The 20,567-nt window shown below is 34.1% G+C and overlaps 1 long non-coding RNA gene across 2 annotated transcripts; it reads right to left on the reverse strand.

Moving 5' to 3' along the window:
- Positions 1-12,929: 12,929 nt before the first annotated feature.
- On the reverse strand, positions 12,930-19,200 carry LOC122179189. 2 transcript variants are annotated; one of them, XR_006178577.1, is made up of 6 exons: positions 19,173-19,200; positions 17,350-17,468; positions 16,115-16,245; positions 15,077-15,184; positions 14,148-14,191; positions 12,930-13,228 (listed from the first exon to the last, which is right to left on the reverse strand). It is a non-coding gene; the product is annotated as an uncharacterized LOC122179189 (long non-coding RNA). The 2 variants fall into 2 exon arrangements; XR_006178579.1 differs by lacking the exon at positions 16,115-16,245.
- Positions 19,201-20,567: the final 1,367 nt, after the last annotated feature.

Here is a 20,567-nt window from a genome sequence, read left to right on the forward strand (position 1 = left end):
AATTACGTAGTTTTCTATGTGTGGAAATAACAAATCAAGTTTGCTAAACTTTAGAAATAATGAAATTTGAATAAAAGGGTTAAACATTCTCATCTAAGTGGGTACAAACCAGGGACATGTTGCAATACAATAGAAACAAATTAGGCACTTGCTTTGAAATTATTCTAGCAAAGAAAAAAGCATATTCTAAACACTACGTACTTAATAATTAGTGCTGACTGAGGTGCTTAGAAAGTACGTCATGAAAAAATATACTGAAAAAAAAGGTCAAAACAAAATCTCTTCATTCAAGGCAGGAAATCATTTTGAAAGTATAGTTCCAAGATTGCAGATATGAACAAGAACCATAAATTAGCAGATGGAAAGAATAGTACATAAAGGGTGATTCAATTATTTGTAATAGCTAACTTATTAGTAAGGTTGAGTGAAACCAAAAGCCTTGTGAAAACAGTAGTGTATGGAGAAGGTGTACTTATGAAAGTTGAAGATTGCAGGGATGGAAGGGAGTATTAGTGGAGATGGTTGCTAGGCTAAAAATATGAGGTAGATTTCTCTCCAAGGAGTAGAAATGGATGTACAGAGAAGTCCACTCACCTCAAAGACATTGCTAGTCTTTTCATTACTATCTTTTCATTACTATGTACATGTGTTTTCAATGCTAGTGAAACTGATATACATTGTCCACCTTTTAACAGGAGGAAAAAAAAAATCATTACAAGAGTGAACAAGGGGAAAGAGAAGGTGAAAAAAAAGATGGAACTCATTAACATGCCAGAATGTAAATACTACCTTCTCTCATGAGTCTCTTCTGCATATATCTAAAGTAAATGTAATCTCCGGGTGAAGCCAGCGATCTTATCTCCTGTTTTCAGCAGTCTGAAGCATCCCCAAAGGGGCATGAAACATTAGTGCTCGTTGTTATCTTACCTAAGAAAATGCAGAATTGATGAATTTAAAAAGGCACTGTGGCTTTTGATAAGAAAGAATTCCTTCATAAAGGATAAGTAAAATCCTAAAGCTATAAACCTTGAAAAATTGTATTTGAAACATTCAAAAGATGAAGCGACCTACATAAACAATACGTTCTGAAAATTCTTAACACCCCATTTGATGTTTGTAAAGTATACGTGCAGATCAGGACAGACTGGTCCAGTTGAACATCTTGAAATTGACACTTGTGTTTACCAACAAGAATTCTATGGCCTACCCTTTCAAACTAAATCTCTATCATTAGACAGTGGGATTAGAGGACTGCAGCAAGAACAATTTGAAAACTGCTTTTCTTCTTGTGACATGTGATTCATTCAAGCCAGTTGCATTATTTTTACAGTTAATTTCTAGAAATATTTTTAAAAAGGAAATAAATATGAACAGGAAATATTTTTAAAGCATCTGAGATAAAATAATACTGTCTCTGATGGAAAATAGAAATTGATATCTCTTTTTGCTATTCAGTTTTGCTATATTCACATCTCTTCTCTGTGTGTTGTGAGCAGAAATCTCTACGTTGATGGAGTGAGATTCTTGCACAACTATTCTAAATCCCAGTCAAACATTATTATTGCTGCCAGAGACTAGCAAACCATAGTGCAAGTGCTTCAGAATAAAAACTTCACTTGTATCAAGCACAATAGCATGCGCTTCTTCTCTATAGAAGAAGGAGATATGAGAAGCCAAGTAAAATAGAAATTTCAACCAAAATCTTCTACAAGGGATCAAAAAGACGCCTTGGTCCATTAGCTTCATAAACTAGGTGACCTGTTCACACATTTTCTACCAAGACATATGGAAAAAACTTGGGAAAACTTCTAAATATAGTTAGGAGGTGGATACGAGCCTTGTACATTATGTTTTTCTTTGTAAAGAAATAGCAAATATTGTCTTGAGAAGTATCTACATATAAGTAAGAAGTGATATAACTTATTAGGTACATATAAAATAGTTGTGTTTGAACAATAATGGTGTAAGCATATCTAGAATCATAGAATGGCCTGGGTTGAAAAGGACCACAATGATCATCGAGTTTCAACACCCCTGCATGTACAGGGTCACTAACCACTAGACCAGGCTGCACAGAGCCACATCCAGCCTGGCCTTGAATGTCTCCAGGGATGGGGCATCCAGAACCTCCTTGGGCAACTTGTTACGGTGCATCTCCACTCTCTCTGGGAAGAACTTCCTTCTAATATCTAACCTAAACCTCCCCTGTCTCAGTTCAAAACCATTCCCTCTTCACTATCCACCCTCATAAACAGCCATTCCCCTTCTGTTTATGTGCTCTCTTCAAGTACTCGAAGGCCACAATGAGATCTCCCCAGAGCCTTCTCTTCTCCAAGCTAAACAAGCCCATTTCCTCCACCTTTCTAGATCTAGGTGATGAACTGTAAACATCCTCCCAAAACTCATGAAAGATGTTGATTTTTGTTTATTTATTTACTGAAAGCTTTGGGGTGAACAAGAAATATGTGCTTGAGTTCTTTGTGCTGTTTATTTTGGGTGAAGTTGGAACAGTAGGTGACTCCGCTGTCATTGTAGTTTGTGATTAGTTACTGAAATGCATTCAGTGACCTGTAAGGCTATGCTCAAAGCACAGTCAAAACGATTATTAAGGTCTACATTCCATGCTGGCATGTTAAAATAAAAAGTCCTGCTAGGCCTGCTACTTATAACTTACACAATTCCCTGTAGAAAAAAGAATATGTGTATATTCTTTATAATAAAATTATACCTATAAATACCTAAAGGAAGTGAGAAAGTTTTTGGTATGTATTTAAATCTTCCACACTCTGTGTTGGGATAAGAATACAAGTTCACTAAGACTTGAATTTAATATTAACTTTAGTTTAAGCCTTTTTTCTTTGGGCTACAGCTTTGTTATTCTTACTTGCTTTGTTTACATGCTCTTCTCATACACTGGCATTTTATGGTTTTCAGCAGCTCAGTATTATACTTTGTAAGACTAACAGGTTACTTTGTTGCCAATGCCAGGTACAACACAAAAGGAGAATAAACTTAGCACCCGAAGTGCCTTTAACAGTTGGTTCAAGAAAGCAAAGGCCAACAATTAGATTAAATATCGTATACAGCACAGTAACTGTCATGATACTACAAACAGAAGATTCTACTTGGCATAAGTCTGCATTTAAGGTATAAAATAATGTATAAAGTCACAGAAAATCTAAATAAGATTAATGTGGTACAGGATTCTTCATCTTGATCTGGAACATCAAGTTATACCAGCAAAATATGTCACTTTAACATTTTAAAGCATATTTTATAGCATATTATCCAAATACACTGCTTCCTAGCAGCAGATCAAAGTGACAATGAGGAAAAGTATATTTATTTCCCTTTTCACTTTGGTGTCAGGAGGTTTAAGTATACTACAGAATTTCTCTTGGCTTTCTCCTACTATGGAAGGAATGGGACAGATATCATCTACTCTACTGCTGCGCTACAGCATTTCAGATCTTAGAAAAGATAGCATTTCAGAGATTAATCACTTCACACTTTAAAATGATGTTTTAGCTATTCCACTTGTTGTTTCTGACAGTAGAAATTAATGACCCTTTTGTTTTCTTTTTCATTTGGTCAAGTTCAGCTTACTATCACTCTGGTTGCAGCACTGACTGTATGTTAAAGAGCCGTTGTACATGTCTTATTACTGGCCAAGACCTAAGCTGATGTCTGGCATCTTTCAGGGCAGATCAATCAGCTCTCCAAAGACCTTGAGGCTTTTCTGAAAGCTTTGGAAAAGCCTGACACTGGGCTACTCAAATGATATTTCATTCTGTTTAAGAACAAACACTAAGCACTCACTGTCTAGGATTAGAAAGAAACAGTATCTGTGGGTAGCTCAGTTTAACATTTCCTCCAAAACATCTGCTGCTTGACACCAAGGATGGAAGAGTTGCAAATGAGAGAGAAATGGGTCTCATCTGTGTTCCTGTCTGTGTTCCTGAAGCAACAAGCCCAAAACCACTAGCAGAAAAGGGATTAAGTGCATATAAAAGAATGCAATACTCAGAACAATATGCCTTCATTTACTATATTTTAATCTATCTACAGTCAACATTTTCAACAGGATGTATTTACCTGCTTATGACTTAATGATAATCCTTCACTTCCACTTTTAATACAGAAACATTTAATTGCAAAGTAGGTGTCTAAATCTCTTGACTTTAACAACATTAATGGAGAAGGAAAGATAACAATATTCTTTACTTCCCCAAAAAGATTGTGACCTGCTGAAGTTATCAGATAACATCAGGTTTAAAAAATGTTAAGTGTCAAGAGAACATACATACCAGTGAAAGCTGATGGGAGCTCCAGGAAATTTTAGCATCAAATGTTCTACATAATAATGTGTGGTGATATCCATCTCAGGACTACTGCTATAACTGTGAAAGAAACTCCTACAACCTACACAAATTAAAGTCACACAGAAAGGCAGGGATACAAATAAAAGTTTTAGAGTTCTGTCACTCAAATCTGAGTGTCAGAATTGTAATGTGATGCATGTTAAAAAATAGTATCTGTAGAACAGCTCTCTAAGTTTCATGATTTTTGGAGTTACTAGGACTTTTATGCTGAAAAAATATTTTTCTTTCTGGTTACTACAGTAGAATCTGCCCTCTTTCCCCCCTTTATGTTCTTCTAAAGTACGTTTACTACGTTGGCTTCTAGACAGAGTAAATTGTTCTGCAAATATAGCAACATGGTAACACTGCAATGCTTGTTTGCAGCTCCCACAGGTGACACTCATATTCAAAGATACTCATATTCAAAATAAAACAAAATATATTTGTCTCCACATTGCTACCACAATTTTTCATGGGTAAAAATGACCTCATGGTAAGGCGTTAGACATTGTAAACAATGTGGTAGCAGAAGGGACAGATCAAGTGCCACCACAAAATTGGCATAAGTTTTAGGTACAAATGTTGCTTGGATTTTATGAGACACAGAAGAGAAATTCTTATTGACTTACTTAGACTATTCAGAAGAATTCTGTGAAAATGTTTCAAGTCACTTTTGAGATCTAGACAAAATTTTATGACTTACACAGTAAAAGAAAAATTTCTAGAATTATCTTCATATTAAAATATGATAAAAATTGTGATGAATAGGATTTACACAAGAAAGAACTTAAAGCAGAACTTAGAAAAGCACTGCGAATGCTCAAAAGCTGAAATATACATCTGCAGCCATGAAAATAATCTGAAGAAAATAAGTGATGTACACTGCATATGCAGTCACTGGGGAGAATTATTTTTTTCTAAAAGAAAGTTTATGATGCACAACTGACATAAAATAGATCTAAATTTCTGATTGTTGTGTGATTAACTCTCTTGCATAAAGGTCCTTATATATTTCTTCAAGGATTTTTGTGCCGAAATTCAGTCTGAAACCTTTTTAAGTCACCCAGAGTAACTACCTGGAAATTAATTCTCATTGATGTTAGTTTCTACTAGATGGACAGAATAGACAACAGTTTACCAGATTCTGCTACCAAAAAATACACTATCGCAGATAAATACCTCCCCAGTAAAAAAAAAAAAAAAAAAATTTTAGTTCCTGCTACCAAAGACACACACAATGAAGTTCTGTTATTACAGTGAAGATAATCTGCTAGCTTTCCAGATAGGTACACAGTGGTAGTAATGTGAGCCCTGGTGTTCTTGATTTTAGCAAATGGAACAAATGAATGTTTTAGTGTTAGAAATCTTTGTAATAATGAAGTGATTGTAAAATGAATAGGAATTCAGTACTTCCCATTGTAAAAACAATATGTCAAATCTAATATATTGTCTAAGAAACACAGTGGTATAGTGTTGAAGGAGAACTTGGGTCAGAATATGTTTCGCAGTAACAGTAGAAAAGACAGAAAGCTAGGAACCGTTTTTTCAGATAAGTAATTGAATTGACTCATTTCAGAACAAAAAGAGTTTCAATTCAAACATTGTGTTCAACACTGCATAAAATAAGAGTAATTGGTATTGTTTGCATCTGTGGGTGAAAGACTGTTTACACAATAAAGTTATGAGCAGTGTGAGACTGTTTACATCTGGTATTTTATTTTGGAATCATTCCTATTTACACTGAACAAAGCAGAAGAGCAGCATATTATGAATCTTTGCTAAGCAGTTAATGCAGCTGCTTATTTCATAATGGGAAAGTAAAGTGCCAGATAAGCTGCATTTAAAGGTTATTTTTTTTTTCTTGGGGAGGTCAATACATTATCCAGTACCTTCAGAGAGTGATGATCTGATAAAATTTCAGCAATCCCAGTATAAGCTATATTATACATGATTCACATAAATTAACGTGTGCTGAGTTATTTGCAATTTGTCAAAAGCCATTTCCACTTATGCTTTAAATATTGTGCAGAAGAGATATGAGGGAAGTAGTCATTTTGTCTGAGCATCAGGGTGAGTAAATGTCAATTGCCTTTTCTTTTTTCCACAACGGCATAATCAGAGAAAAATTTGCTGTTATAAGAAAGCTTCCTTTTTGACCTTTTCTGGCTACATCATGCGAATGATGTTTTTCCTTCTGCAACAAATAAAGTGACTCCTATAAGCCATCTTTATGATTATGATTATTATGATTATTATTTATGATGATTAAAGTTTAAAAAGCATAGGTTTATATGAAAATCCATTAATACCAAAATAGGCAATAAAATAAATTAAGCAAGAAAACGTGCATCTGGAATTGAGTCATAATAAATGACTAAGAGAAACATTTGGTTTGTCTGTCAAAACATATAGGAAGAAAATACAGATTGGGAAACAGTAGAAAATAAGCCTATTTTTCTACCTACTACTAAGTAATGATGAAGGCAGGCTCTTCAGTACTCTTAAGGGTGCATTCAAGATGTTACAGAATGATATCAATCAGTTTTTCTTTCATGAAAAGGAAAGCACCTCTGCAGAGCTTCTGAAGTACAGCTTAGTACAGAAATGTGAAAAATGTATGTAAACAAAAATGTTTAAAGTCTCAGAACTGTAGTGTTCACTAGCTACACATTCTTACAATTGGACTCCTCATCCAATAGTCTGAACCGAAGTTTCTAAAAATCAGATTGCATTAAATTTGGGCCACCAGTCACATCAGCATCAGGTATATCTCTAGAGAGCTGACTTTCAGCAAGTTTGTCAGAGGGCATGAAAAATAGTGTCAGAGCACTGGAGCCAGGAGTGATTGACCTTCAATTTTTTTAAATTACCTTTTCAGAAAGGGCCGTGAACTATCTAATAGTAGTAGAACTAGGCATATATATATATATATATATATATATATATATATATACACACACATATATATGATCAGATATAAAATCCTATGTTACTTGAACTTACATATATTCACAGCTATAAGATAAAGGTATGCAGATGTGCATAATATATGCTATAACGTGCATTATACAATAGTTGTGTATGAGCTTATCGCATCATGTATATGTTGAGAATTATTTTCTCCACTAGAGCAGTTTTCTCTTTTCCAGTTCAATGTGATTCAACTGGAAAGATGAGATGCACAAGATTTCATTTTGAGAAGTGCTCTTCTCACAGTAGCTTGTATGCTTATAGCATAAGTTTCTGTTGAATAAAAAAAAAGAAATTACATAATATTAAATGGGTGTTACCCCTATCTCTATTGGGTAGCATTAGCCATCCAATACTATGCATAAAATCTATGTAAAGCGAAATCAGCACGCAGTACCTTTGTGAAAAATGCTTCATTATGGTGCTAATACAAATAGCTTGTTATCATGCTTTCCTGGTAGAATATAACATGAAGACACTAAAACAGAGATTCATTCCAAGCTTATAGCCTGTACAATCCTATCTGAAGTTACACCTCTGAATTTAGCTATTAGTGTCTCTATAATATACCCCCTCAGATTAATGCATTAGATATCTGGAAAACAAAGTACCTCCATACTCGCTTATTACAGGCAAATGGTAAATAAGTTTGAATATAAGTATTTATTCTTGATAGTTATTAAGACTTAGTGCAGATGAGCCAGCACAACGTGTATAGATTGTTTCATTCCAATCAAGGATTCAATAAACACATAACACACCTGGCAATTTTTAATGCAGTCCAGGTAAAGGGCAAGATTTTGCTTATATATTGACTGGGGAAAAAAAGTGCAATAAAGAACCATCAGGTTGCATTTATAAATTTCAGTTCCGTGAGTTACAATCCCAAAAGCAAAGGGTACAAGCTGTATTTCATTTTGCTATCTGACCACTGTAATGCCTTCAGTAATTATCTTTTCAGCTAGCAAAACTATTTTTTTCCCTGTCAACGAGTCTATCTGTCACACAATCTTTTCAATTATATATGCTGATTTAATACCCAGGAGGATTTTATTATTTGTGCAAAGCTTGTTGAAACATAGCCAAAGAGGACAGTAAACTTATTGTGTTCTTTGGTGAAAGAAAAACCTTTAATTAAGCTACAATTCAAGTATCTTTCTGCTACTACTGTATTTTAAGATATTTTTTTTTTTTTAACCTTCAAATATGTTGAAAGTAAGGATACTTTGTACAAGGAAATCAGAACAACTTATTAAAGCAGCAAACAACCACCAACATGCTATATTCATCCAAATCCTGTGAGCAACAACTATTTCATTTCCTGAGGCATCCCCTCCCAAGGGATCCTATTTCCCAAGCTGTTTTCCTCATATGCCTGTATTTTGGAAAGAAGACTACTGGGATAAGAACTGAGAAAATGAAATACAAAGCAGGAGATCAGAAAATACAACTATCCATAGTAGAGTAAAATATAGGAGCAAAAGGGAATGATGGATAAGTTGCTGGATGAAAGAAACAAGAAAGCACACAGCTGTAAATTAATGAGTTCTCTTTCCAACTCAAGATAAACTCCTGAGGCCGATTATTGAATATCAATACAACAAAGCCTGCTTTTGGAATAGAAAAAGAAAAATCACAAAATAAAATTCTAATATTCCTATATTCCTAACACTAATCTTCAGTGTTCCCTATTTTCCTCATTGAATTTAAGTTTCACCTTTTACTTAGACACAGAAATTGCAACATTTTGTTTCTTCTGAAATACCTGACATTGTTTCTTAATGTTACAGAAAATACTCTAGGACAGAAATGTGCAATCTAATATCTTAAAACAACATCCTTGGATTCACCGTGTTTAGATCATACTGGCAGCCTGTGTTAGAAAATCTGGGGATAAAAATAATTAGGATTATACAGAATCAGAAGTTACAAGCGCAGGTAAATATTTTATTGCTGTTCCATGATAGATTGTTTTCTCATGATTAAGAGATGTATCGGCAGTGTCTGAAAAGATAAAGTTTGGGACAATGAGGAACTGAATATTTGCCCCTTGCAATGTAGCCTTGGGAGACTGACTAAAACTATATTTGAATCTAGTCGTGAAATTGTCATTTCAGGAAGCTAATAGCAATTTCTTTGATATTATTTTTGTGCTTTTTTTTTTTTTTTTTTTTTTTGCAGAAAGATAGAATATTAAAAATGCAAAGAAAAATCACTAAGGTATCACATAGAGTTGAAAGGCTGTCTCAGTCAATTTTCTAGATACTCTGTCCTAAAAAAAAAAAAAAAAAAAAAAGAAAAAATCATAAACCATGTTGTAATACTATAATGGGATGGAAAGTACCACAATAATAGCAGGGTGGCAAAGTCTTCTGTTACAGCAAATGAGAATGAGCCCAAATGCAGCAGACACAGAAATGAAGGAAAAGAGCTTCTTACCTCTGAAAGACTTCAGGTAGACAAGGATCTCCAGCAAAAGATGCCCTCTCCTTCATTGCCAACCTTTAAATGTAATGGGAAGGGGAGGATCCTAGCTCCACCCCTTCTGGTCACTCAGCTACATTACATACACCCGAACTCCCCTGGGTTGGCCCTGCCATCCAACCAAATGCTTAATTACTGTTTCAGGCCATGACTTAACATTTTTAGTGCTCAAGTTTGCAGTAGATTTTTCAGAAAGTTTTTTTCCATCAAGAGTAAAAAAATACTCTTTTTAGTCTATTAAATTAGTTAATTGTTAATTAATAAAATTCATGTTGCCAACAGCATCTGTGTGGTCTTGAAACAAATACATATCTTCAGAGCAGAAATTTACTGAGTGCCTCTCCTTACCAATTCTGTCTGAATCTTCTCATTTCTCAGTTACCTTTAGGAACCAAATACCAAACGGTAATATTTTAATACATCCACCCTGATAAGGCCACAAAATTAAGACAAATGTAAAGAAATCCTAACTAATACTTGAACATTAGAGAACTAAAGATTAGTGTCTTAATTTTTAGTGCTTATTATGCTCTTCTAATTTCCTCTTGAGAAATATTTCTCTTCACAGTTGTCCACTCAAGCGGGATTAGTATTAAACTTAAAAGTCCCAGAGATACCAGGTGTTTTTAAGCAAGAGAAGAAAAGGCAAATACTTGGCTATAAAGTTACATACTGCACCGAATCTCTGAGCAATGCACTGCAGATATAGTGAAACATCGCTTATACACAGGGCAACTGTCAACATCAGAAGACCTAAGTTCTGCAATATACATTTCTTATTGCAGAAGTAATTCACAGATGAAGTTTTAGGTTTTGATGAGAACAACGAAGTCATTTAGTAGTTTTAAAATATGAAATACACACTTACCAGCCTTTTACTTCTGATTTGTTTTAGAAAGTCTATGTCACTATAAGGGGAATGGCATCTTGATGGTCTGTTAGCAATTGAAAGATATGAAGTCACTCCTTTTTATTAGAAAGGGCAGAAATATCCTTTTTGAGAAATGCATTTCATTTCTTCAGATTGTGTTGTCCAAATCCACGTCTTTTATGTTTAACAATATAACCAATTAAATCAGTACAGGCTTAAGCATAAAATATTGTCTACAGTGCAACATACATGGGACTGAGCAGAGAAGCAAGACTATTCTTAAAAATAAAAGGTCCTCTGAAACATCATCTTTCACAGTGTTACTACTCTGAATAAACAAACTAAATATATCAATTTTACCTGATTTCCTTCTTATCTTAAAGACCTGTAAGGATAGAAGCTAAATCTCAAATTCTGAAGTATCAGTCCCCTTTGTCTGCTGGAAGTACAGAAAAGCAGCCCTGAAGTTGGTTGAGAATTGAGTGAAAGTTCAAATACGGATAACAGTTTTCCATTACTTTTTTCCCCCTAAATTCAATCACAACCTTTCTCAAAATAATGTTCTTGCCATATAATAAACTGATGTATTAATTATTACTGACATATGCCCCTATCCATACAGGGGATTCACATTTGTGACTGCATTGGGGAAAACTCATCTAAGCAGACCAATCTCCAAAAATGCGCTATAGTCTTACACAATATAAATGTTTTTCCTCACCTTTTTTTTGCTTTAGCTTTAAGTCATATCAATGCACTACTCTTCTACTCCCCCGCCCCCCCCCCCCCCCAAAAAAAAAAAAAAAGTAACACTAAAATAGCTACCGGCGATGTCAAATCAGCTTTGCAAGGATGGGAAAAATAAGACGACTAGTCTGCAAAATTTTAAAGTAGTTTTTCAGCTATCCATTTCCTCTTTAAAAATTCATCACAGCTATCAAAAATAAGTTTCATACTTCAATTTAAAATTGTGTATTAATTTGGATTTAACTTAGGTTAGGGAGAACATGTCTTTGAGGTGGTTCCTTTGGTAGCTAATCTTGTATCTCACATTTCTCCTGGTTTCTAGCAGGAATAAAAATGAATTACCATTGAAAATTTATCTAATGACAACAGAGATCAGAAATGCTATTAAAGATTCAGCAATAAAATGATGATGGAATACCATCAAAACCCTTTTTTTAAGCTGCCATATAACATAATGGAGCACCACTATTGTTGTTAGGACAGAAACAAATCAATAGAGAAACAAACATGTCTTGAAAGCTTCCCAGTTTCAAAGATACAGTACACCTGATTTCCTTATTTCAGAAGCACTCATCATGAAGGAAATAAGGACTCATAAACATAGCCAACCTCAAGAGAAGTAACCTCAAGCACAAGTAATGCATCTGTGAATGGAAGCAAACAGCTCTGAGACTCCATAATCAAGATCACAGTACAACTGACTTCATTTCTTGTGGAAAATAACATCACTGAAGTGGAAAACCTGAGAGGCAAGCTGATAAGGTCTGAGTTTTCAATATGTTAAAATAGGATTGGATGAAACTGAAAAAACTACTTTCTCCCCCTATGTAGAACTCATTATATAATATCTACCTGGCTTCCCAACAAATTATTTCCATCATCCTACACCGTTTGTTTTTCATTTATATCATGTGAATTCACCTATAGAAAAAGAATATACTTTAATAAGTATAGCTCCAAAATGTGCCAAGTTCAAGACTGACATACTCTAAGGCAGACTGTGGTTTACAGAGTCGAAGGATGAGTAGGGTGATATACTATGAAATAATATTAGAATAATAAGTTAGAACAGGAAGGAAATCCCACGAATTAATGCAAAATAATCATGTAAAAAAATCAGTCCATAATCCATTTCTGCTGAGAAAATAAGCAATGGGTAAATCTGAGACATTTCCTCAAATGCTGTATTACAAATTCCATAGAGACAAAAATGACAGTTTTAGTGAGAAATGTTAATGATAGACAGTTGGACTGGATGACCTTGTAGGTATTTTCCAACCTTGGTGATTCTATAATATTCTAGACTAAGATATGATTTTTACTACTGTTGCTTCACAAAAAGTTTAATAGTTACACTAGACACGTATTTATTGGATACAGTGAAGCAGTATTTTTAAAAAGGCAATTTTATAAACACAGGTAAGTATAAATTAAAACAAACTAAAACTGAAGAATGATAGTCTTATAATAAAATCTGAAACCAAACACACAAGAAAAAGAAGGAACGTGGCTGTTTTATTAAAGATTTACATGGGCAAATTATGCCTGGATCAAGTGAAGAACGTAGCAGTTGTTAGGCATCTGAGCAAAAATCCAACAGCCTCTGAGGAGCTATATTGTTTTCTTCTAGTTCATGGAGGTTTATTTTATCCCATGTCAGTTTAGAAAACAAGAGGAAAACATCTGCTTATGAGAGTAAAAACAAGCTTCAAAATTGAAAAAAAAAAAAAAAAAAAATGAAAACACTTATAGCTTCATTTCTCTAGGATATATCTTCATGTAGAACACTGGACACCTGTCAAATATTAAGAAGATATTTCTGAGATTCATAGCCAAAGTTTCAAAGAAGTTCAACAAGACACATTGATTTTTAAAATTTCTTTTGTGTGAGAACGCACAGTAAAAGCAATTATAAAGTCTCCCTCCCATAGCTGTCTCTCTTTGTAAAAGAGAAAGACTATAGCCTTTGGAACGTTAACATCCTTTTTAAGTCAGTGGATGAATCAGAATTTACCAATATGAAAGAAGCTCTTTCTCACACATGTAGAATTTTTCCATGCAAGGCTTATTACCTGATCTAAAACAAAACAAAACAAAAAAACCAAAACAAAACAAAAAACAAAACACATCAACCATACATAAGCATAACAGTAAAGTAGTGCAGGAAAAATGGGTTGCTAATTAGATTATTCCAGAAAAAAAAAGTGGTCACTGTTCTCATAGTCGCAGTGAGACACAGTCTAGGTCCTGAGCTCCTGAAAGTTTCACTGAAGTTTTCATTTTAGCTAGGTCAGTACACTATAGTTAGAAGGCTGGAACTTTGGACGACTGTATAGTTGCATGCTATGTTACTAACAATAGAAAAGATTGGATCCTCTGTGCTGGCTGATAGGCAGGAAGGGCTTCCAAAGTCTTTGTGAGTTGCAAACAAGTTGAGTGACAGCTGGAAACCCGTCCTTAGCTTTTTTTTTTTTTTTTTTTTTTCTCTCCTTTTAAAAGAGGAAACAGTATGCATTGTTATACTAATTGTTTGTAACATTGTCTCTTTGGTCTGCACTGTTATATTCTGCTAAGTTTTGAGGTGCTAGAAATACCAAGAGAGGAACACAGTGTATTAGAGTCACAGTGTAGTTTATGTCTTTGACATTCTGCTAGAAAAAAAAAAAGAAAAAGAAAAAAAGAAAAAGAAAAACAAAAAGCAGGCTGAATTTTACCTGAGAAGCCACTCTGGCTTCTTGTTCTAATTTCTGGTCTTCTCCTATAAAAAAAAAAAAAAAAGTAACTGTATGAAAAGAAAGCCAGAGAGCAACAGCAGATGCCACCATTCACTGTAAACCTTCCTAACTTACAAATGTAATCAATACTAAACTGAATAAAGGTGTTTTAGAAACCAATACAAATTTAGGGAAGTTATGGCAAATAGGATTAGACAATAGAGTGAGGAATCGAGAAGCGTTTCTGTTTGCAGCAGAAGAGTGCATTGGCTGCACAACTGTACTAGAATAGAAAAATAAGGATTATTATATTAACATATTCATCAGATTGACATTACCTTAATACAGCGGGAAAGTCTCAAGCAGAATGGCTGATATTGGCAAGCCAGCAGCAGGACGGGCAACTTATGTTAGTTCATTTTGCTTGTATTCCTTTCAGGAATATGTATGCTGTAACTTGCATCAATATGGCACAAAGATACAAAACAAAAATAAATCCAAGCAATAACTAGACAAAATATATTAATGGACTCCACCTTGAGGAAGACTAGACCAGAAATAATGCTGTAGTGAAAACTGATACAAACTGACTAAAGAATATCCATCCATTTATACAACACTGTTCATTGTCTCAGAATGCTGAAGGCTCCTGTGAGACCACAGTTTGTTCTAATGTTTCATTCCAGCTGGTGTGTTAGTATGAAACTGTAAGCTATTATAAGAGAATGTATGCATGTGGAAGCGTAAAGCTTTTTCACATTCTTTCTTCCTGCTTACAGAATGATGAATTAATCCCAGGATTGCAGGGAATATTCTAGCCACAATTTAAAGGAAAAAATAAAAGTATGAGTAGTATGAGACCACTTTTAACACATTTCTAACTTAACCCAAGTTGTTGTAAGTCTTGCAGAGCAGAGAGAGTAGTTTACCCCAGGCAGTGATGCTATCATTTGGTGCATCCCATATGACATTCTTCCTTATTGCACATTGAAATATGGTAACCATTAATATTCTTCCAGTGTTTTGAATTAACCCTCCTGCAAAGAATGAAGAAAAAAGTCATACCACCTTCTGCTCACTGGATGAGTTTTTTTTTTTTTTTTTTTTTTTTTTTTTTCCTAATGTTCTAAAACATATAATTTGTAAGACACATGCAAGGAAGCCCCAGAACTACTACATAATTTCCACTGAAAACAGGAGAAGTTTTAAGTCAATCCTGAAGATGAGGAAAAAACAGTAATAGTGTGAGAGTAAAATGCAGATAATTGTCAAAAAACTAGATCATCTCAAAAAAAGTTGAAGTTGTAATACATTCAAGCACTTCATAATACAGAGTCTGAAAAGAAGCAGTACTGGGTTTTCTTTAAAAAGTTGCCCTGGATCTGAGCACGCTTTAAGAGAAAAAGAAAAAAATTATATATGAAGTGCATAAGAAAAAAGACAAGTAAATTCCATCATTATAATTCCATTATACTTGGATCATAGGCCTGATTTTTTTCAGTCTGGATTTTCAAGTTCTACCTCCTTCATAGACAAAAAGTCATGAACTTATGCCATGGCTAAATAAACATCTCAGCTTTGGATGACATCTTTCAGGTAAGAATGGGTATGACCATGGGTAGTGTTGGACTCAAAGGTACTCAAAGTCCTGAAATGTGTTAAGTCATTCTGCCTTCAGTAAAGTTTACCACTGTCAGACAATCACTACCATGGATTTACCCTCGAAGCTTTTTCTAATTTAGCTACTCTACCCTGACAAACTTGCTTCACAAACCTGAAGAGATTTTTCCATTCATGAGAGAAATATAGAAGTCTTAAATACAGCCCTCTGACAGAAAGATCAATTCCTCCAGTGAGAAAAGACATAGAAGAGTCTTGACAGAATTTCTCTGCAATTATAAACCACTCTAAACTATGAGAACAATTCTAAAATAATGGAAATAATAGCATTAAATGTGTAAACAAACATTTGCAGTTTCAATTCACAGGCTGTAATAAAATTGTCCTGCTGGAAGTTATCAAGCCTCCACTATGTTTTGATACATCTCGCCAAGAACTTGTCTTGAAACTTCTGTTTCCCCTCAGTTGTTGTTCAGTGCTAAAAAAAAAAAATTAAAAAAATTAAAAAAAAAAAAAAAATTAACTTCCTTCCAAGCAGGCAGCAGAAATTTATGACTGATACCTGTTTTATTGTTTGTAAATAAAAGAACACTGATTTTCAGTGATAGACACCTGTTGCATTTAAAATTGGATTTGCCTATATAGGTACCACTAACAGCTGCAACAAATCAGGTTTATCAATATTTGAATGGTGGCTAGTATTTACTGCTATCATGCCTTTTATTTTTTCCTTAGAACAATTCAGGCCCCAAAGCTGATCTCTGAACGGCTGTAAGAATCCAAACAGATGGCACTAGAGATAGCGTCCTGACCAAGGTTGATAGCATTAGTATTAGAAATCTATTTTCATAAATAACTGATTTCCTTAACTCATTACAAGTACTAATCTTACATATGTCTGTTATACTTCTTTCACTCTAATCTTCCATTATTTAAACACCAAAAAAAGTAACATATTTTCCTAGTAAATTAATAAGGAAATAAAATGCCACTGTATTCATTCTACAGAGATGAGTTGAAAAAAAAGCATAAAATATTAAAGGTGATTTATGTCTCACCTTATCTTAAGCATATTTTCTAAACTACTTGGAAGAAAGTAAGCTATTTCTAAAGGTGATTCATCCTACCCTCAAATAGGTGGAAGAAATTTCATGCTTAAGTTGTTCTGCAGTAATTATGTATATTTAGAAGAATTCAGAAAATTTGGTTAGTCTGTCCGCCTAGTTTTCAGACCAGTATCAGTAGGCAAGAACAATGCCACTAGGTATTTTGTTCAAGGTCAGGCCTATAGCACATGAGAGAATTTAACTTAGATACCACATTTCTTAGATAAGCAATTCTGTTGTCAGACTGAAGTTCTTCCTTGAGCTTTTGTTAACTCATTTTGTGAAAAACTTACTGTTCAAATCTTTGACAATGGAAGAAGATTCGTATAACATTTAATTTCTCTTTCGCTAGATGCTGCCATACAGAAACCTATGATTGACTTCTCTTTCACAGTTTTACAGCAGACACTTTTTGGAAACAAAGCACTGAAAAAATTTGAATAAGATCCTGTGGAGAATATAAGCAAAGAAAATACCTTAGAATTCCTTTATACATTTTCAGTCAGTATTGGAATTGAGTTACATAACATCTTCTAATGTTACTCTTCATCGTTTTTTCATGTTGCTGGGCCAACTTCAAGAAACAGGACTAAAACTATAACACAGAAACAATTAAGAAGAACAATGTAAGCCATCTAATTTTCCCCTCTTCACCACTCTACCACACACCACTACCCACTCTTGTCACACACTCTTCAAAGTCAAATTCAGTTCATCATTGTACAGCAATAGAAAAACAATAATACCATGTTCTACTAGGATAGGAACGTGCTATAAAGGCATTCGTCAAGACTTAGTTTAAAGCTGTACAGTAAAAAATAGCTGATCATTTTCAAAGGCTGGTGAGGACTCAAGAATGCACAGTCTCCAAATCGAAATGCTGCTCCCACAGCTGCTAACCTTAAATGATCTTTCAGTCACACACGTGCATTGCTTACATCTGTGCTCCCTAAGTTAGCCACACCTTTTCACCTACAGCTCGGTCACTGGTTCAGGCCATGACCTAGCCATTCCAACACAATCATTTTTTTTCCCCTCAATTCATTTATGCAACAGGAAGCAGACAATGAAGATTAATGCTTTTTCTTGATTGAAGTAGTGAAACCACTGCCTTGATTGTTCTTTCAAAACCATGTATTCAATGTTTTCAGTAGAAGTACATTAAAGCTCTCTCACTGTATTCTAGTAACTCTGATTTTGACTCCACCACATGAGCTGATGAATTTGGTAGCTAATATTGGGTTACCGCTTAAGTTTGCAGTTCAAAATTAAGACATCTTCCATGGTGTTCTTTGAAATAGAATTAGAGCAGTATGGCTGCAGTACATTCAGAGTAATTATTTTTTTTAATATAAATTTCAATGGATTGTACTTCCGTTGAAAGTTAAAGATTTGCAAAAATGAAGGGTCTTTTTTGTTGTTGTTTTTTGCGGTTGCCCAGGGAAACAATGGAGACCCCAGAGCCTTTCAAGGAAAGAATAGATATGGCACTGAGGAACATGGTTTAGCAGGCACAATAGTGTTAAACTGACAGTTGGACTAGAGTAAATCAGTGGTCTTTTCCAAAGATCATAATTCTATGATTCTAACTCCAGGCATAGCCTCTCAGAAAGAATTGTGACTTCAGGACTGCATACTGCATAATAGAAGGTTGTTTTTTTAATTCCCCTAAAATGCCTATATTTCTCTTTCTAAAACAGATGCACATTTTTCATTACAAACACCTATATTAGGAAAAAAAACCCTTCCTGTATAAGATTTGAGTCAGCTTAGTTTTACCTAGATTCAGTTGATCAGAATCTCAGAGATAATAGGATATCTTTAAATTAGTGGTAGTAGAATGATGTTCAAAAGCATTATCTCAGTAACCTGAAAAGATTGTTAAGACCTAAGCAGAGATACTATCCAATAAAAACTTGAGTATTAGAGAATAATTTGCTAGAAATCCTAAATATTATCTTTGAAGAAAAAAAAAATCTATAGGGATTATTAACAAAAAACATTTCCATTAAATTACAGTATTTATAACTTTCCATATCTATTACCTAATACATTTCAGGTATTTCATTTTCCTCCCAAAACTCCTAAAGAAATGTAAGGCCTACACTTAGCACAGCTAAGCTGCAAGGAACACAACTGAAACACAGTAGAAAGCAAAACAATAACACAATGGCAAGATTCCAAGCTGAAGCAACAGGGAATTCACTCAAACATGACAACACTAGGCCTTAAAAGAAAAACAAAAAACAAAAACAAAAACAAAAAAAAAAAAAAAAAAAAAAAAAAAAACACTGCTTACCTTCAGAAGCTCTCAGGCATTCAGAGATCTCCAGAAAGATAACTTTGCCTCTCACTGCCAACCCTTAAATGATGTCTGGTAGAGGTGGAGCCAGGATCCACCTCTTCCAGTCACTCAAGTGTGTTGCATGCACCTGAGCTCCCCTGCCTTCCTACCAGGAGCTAAATAATTGGTTCAAACTGTGACTTAGTATTTCAACTACAATTATTAACAGCAAGTGGATGTAGCAATTCCTCAGAAAATTGAGTACCTTAATTTCCTAGTTCAGAACTTTGGATATTGAACTACATGTTGTAGTATTAAAAGAGTAGAATCATTCAAACCAGCTTCTTAAGTGGCAGGATCAATGTCACAGTGAGTTGAATAGGTTACAAAAAAAAAAAAAGAAGCCATTGAATGATTTTAGAATTTTAGCATTATGCAGTTTTATTATGGCAGAATGCCCAGAGCTCATAAAAGATAAATGAGATCTGAAGTTGGAGGAGAGGAGGTAGAGTTGTTAAAGTTAATACAAGGTCTGCTGTTTCCCTGCTCCCCTCCCCCCCATTTATTTTTTATAGGCAAGGGAATGCGTAAAACATCAAAGAAGTCTTCCTGTACATATATACGAAAATAAATTTCAACAGCAACTTTTATTATGAAAGTTCTTCTAGAACCATAAAAGGAGTATTATTCAGTGCATTTTAAATTCCTTTGGAGAAATATAATAAATCCAATGTATATGGGAATAATTGATTTTTTTTGTACATATGTATATATATATACATAGAAAAGTACAGTCCCTGGATCCTTCTTCTGATTTATTAAAATAATAATAAAAAAAGAAAATATCAGATCTCTTCATAAGCATTTCACATAGAGAAATATTCATTAACTTCTGAATTATAAGCACAACAATATTTAGCAATTTGTTTTAATAACAGTAAATACTACTACTTTTCCTAAAACAAAAACAAAAACAAAAACAACGACAAAAAAAACAGGTAGAATAACTCTGTGATCAAAAATCAGTGGAAGAATGTACAAATCCAGAGTGATATTCATGATAATTACAGTCAGAAGAAAAACAAATAATTGCCCAGCTACCTAGAAGTAGTCATTACTTTGAGAATTACTTTTTACTGGCAAGAAGAAAAAGCAATCTGCCAATGTTCATGTTTTATGTGGACACAATTCACTTTGTATTTCTACATGTCCTTTTTCTAGTCTTCTTAAAGAGTTTGCATACATACTTCTATTTTCTTTGTGGTCTACTTTTACAAGATATTGTTTTTCTACTAGTGGAGTAAGTGTAAATGCAGTAAAATAATGCATTTCTAAGTTAATTAATGAAGGAAAATATACAGCTACCTCTGAAATACCTTCATGATCAAAGTTGTCGTGGTAACACAAATA

Source organism: Lagopus leucura, unplaced genomic scaffold, assembly GCF_019238085.1.
Source record: "Lagopus leucura isolate 7727_CA_CO unplaced genomic scaffold, USGS_WTPT01 Super-Scaffold_1, whole genome shotgun sequence".
Lineage (NCBI taxonomy): Eukaryota > Metazoa > Chordata > Aves > Galliformes > Phasianidae > Lagopus > Lagopus leucura.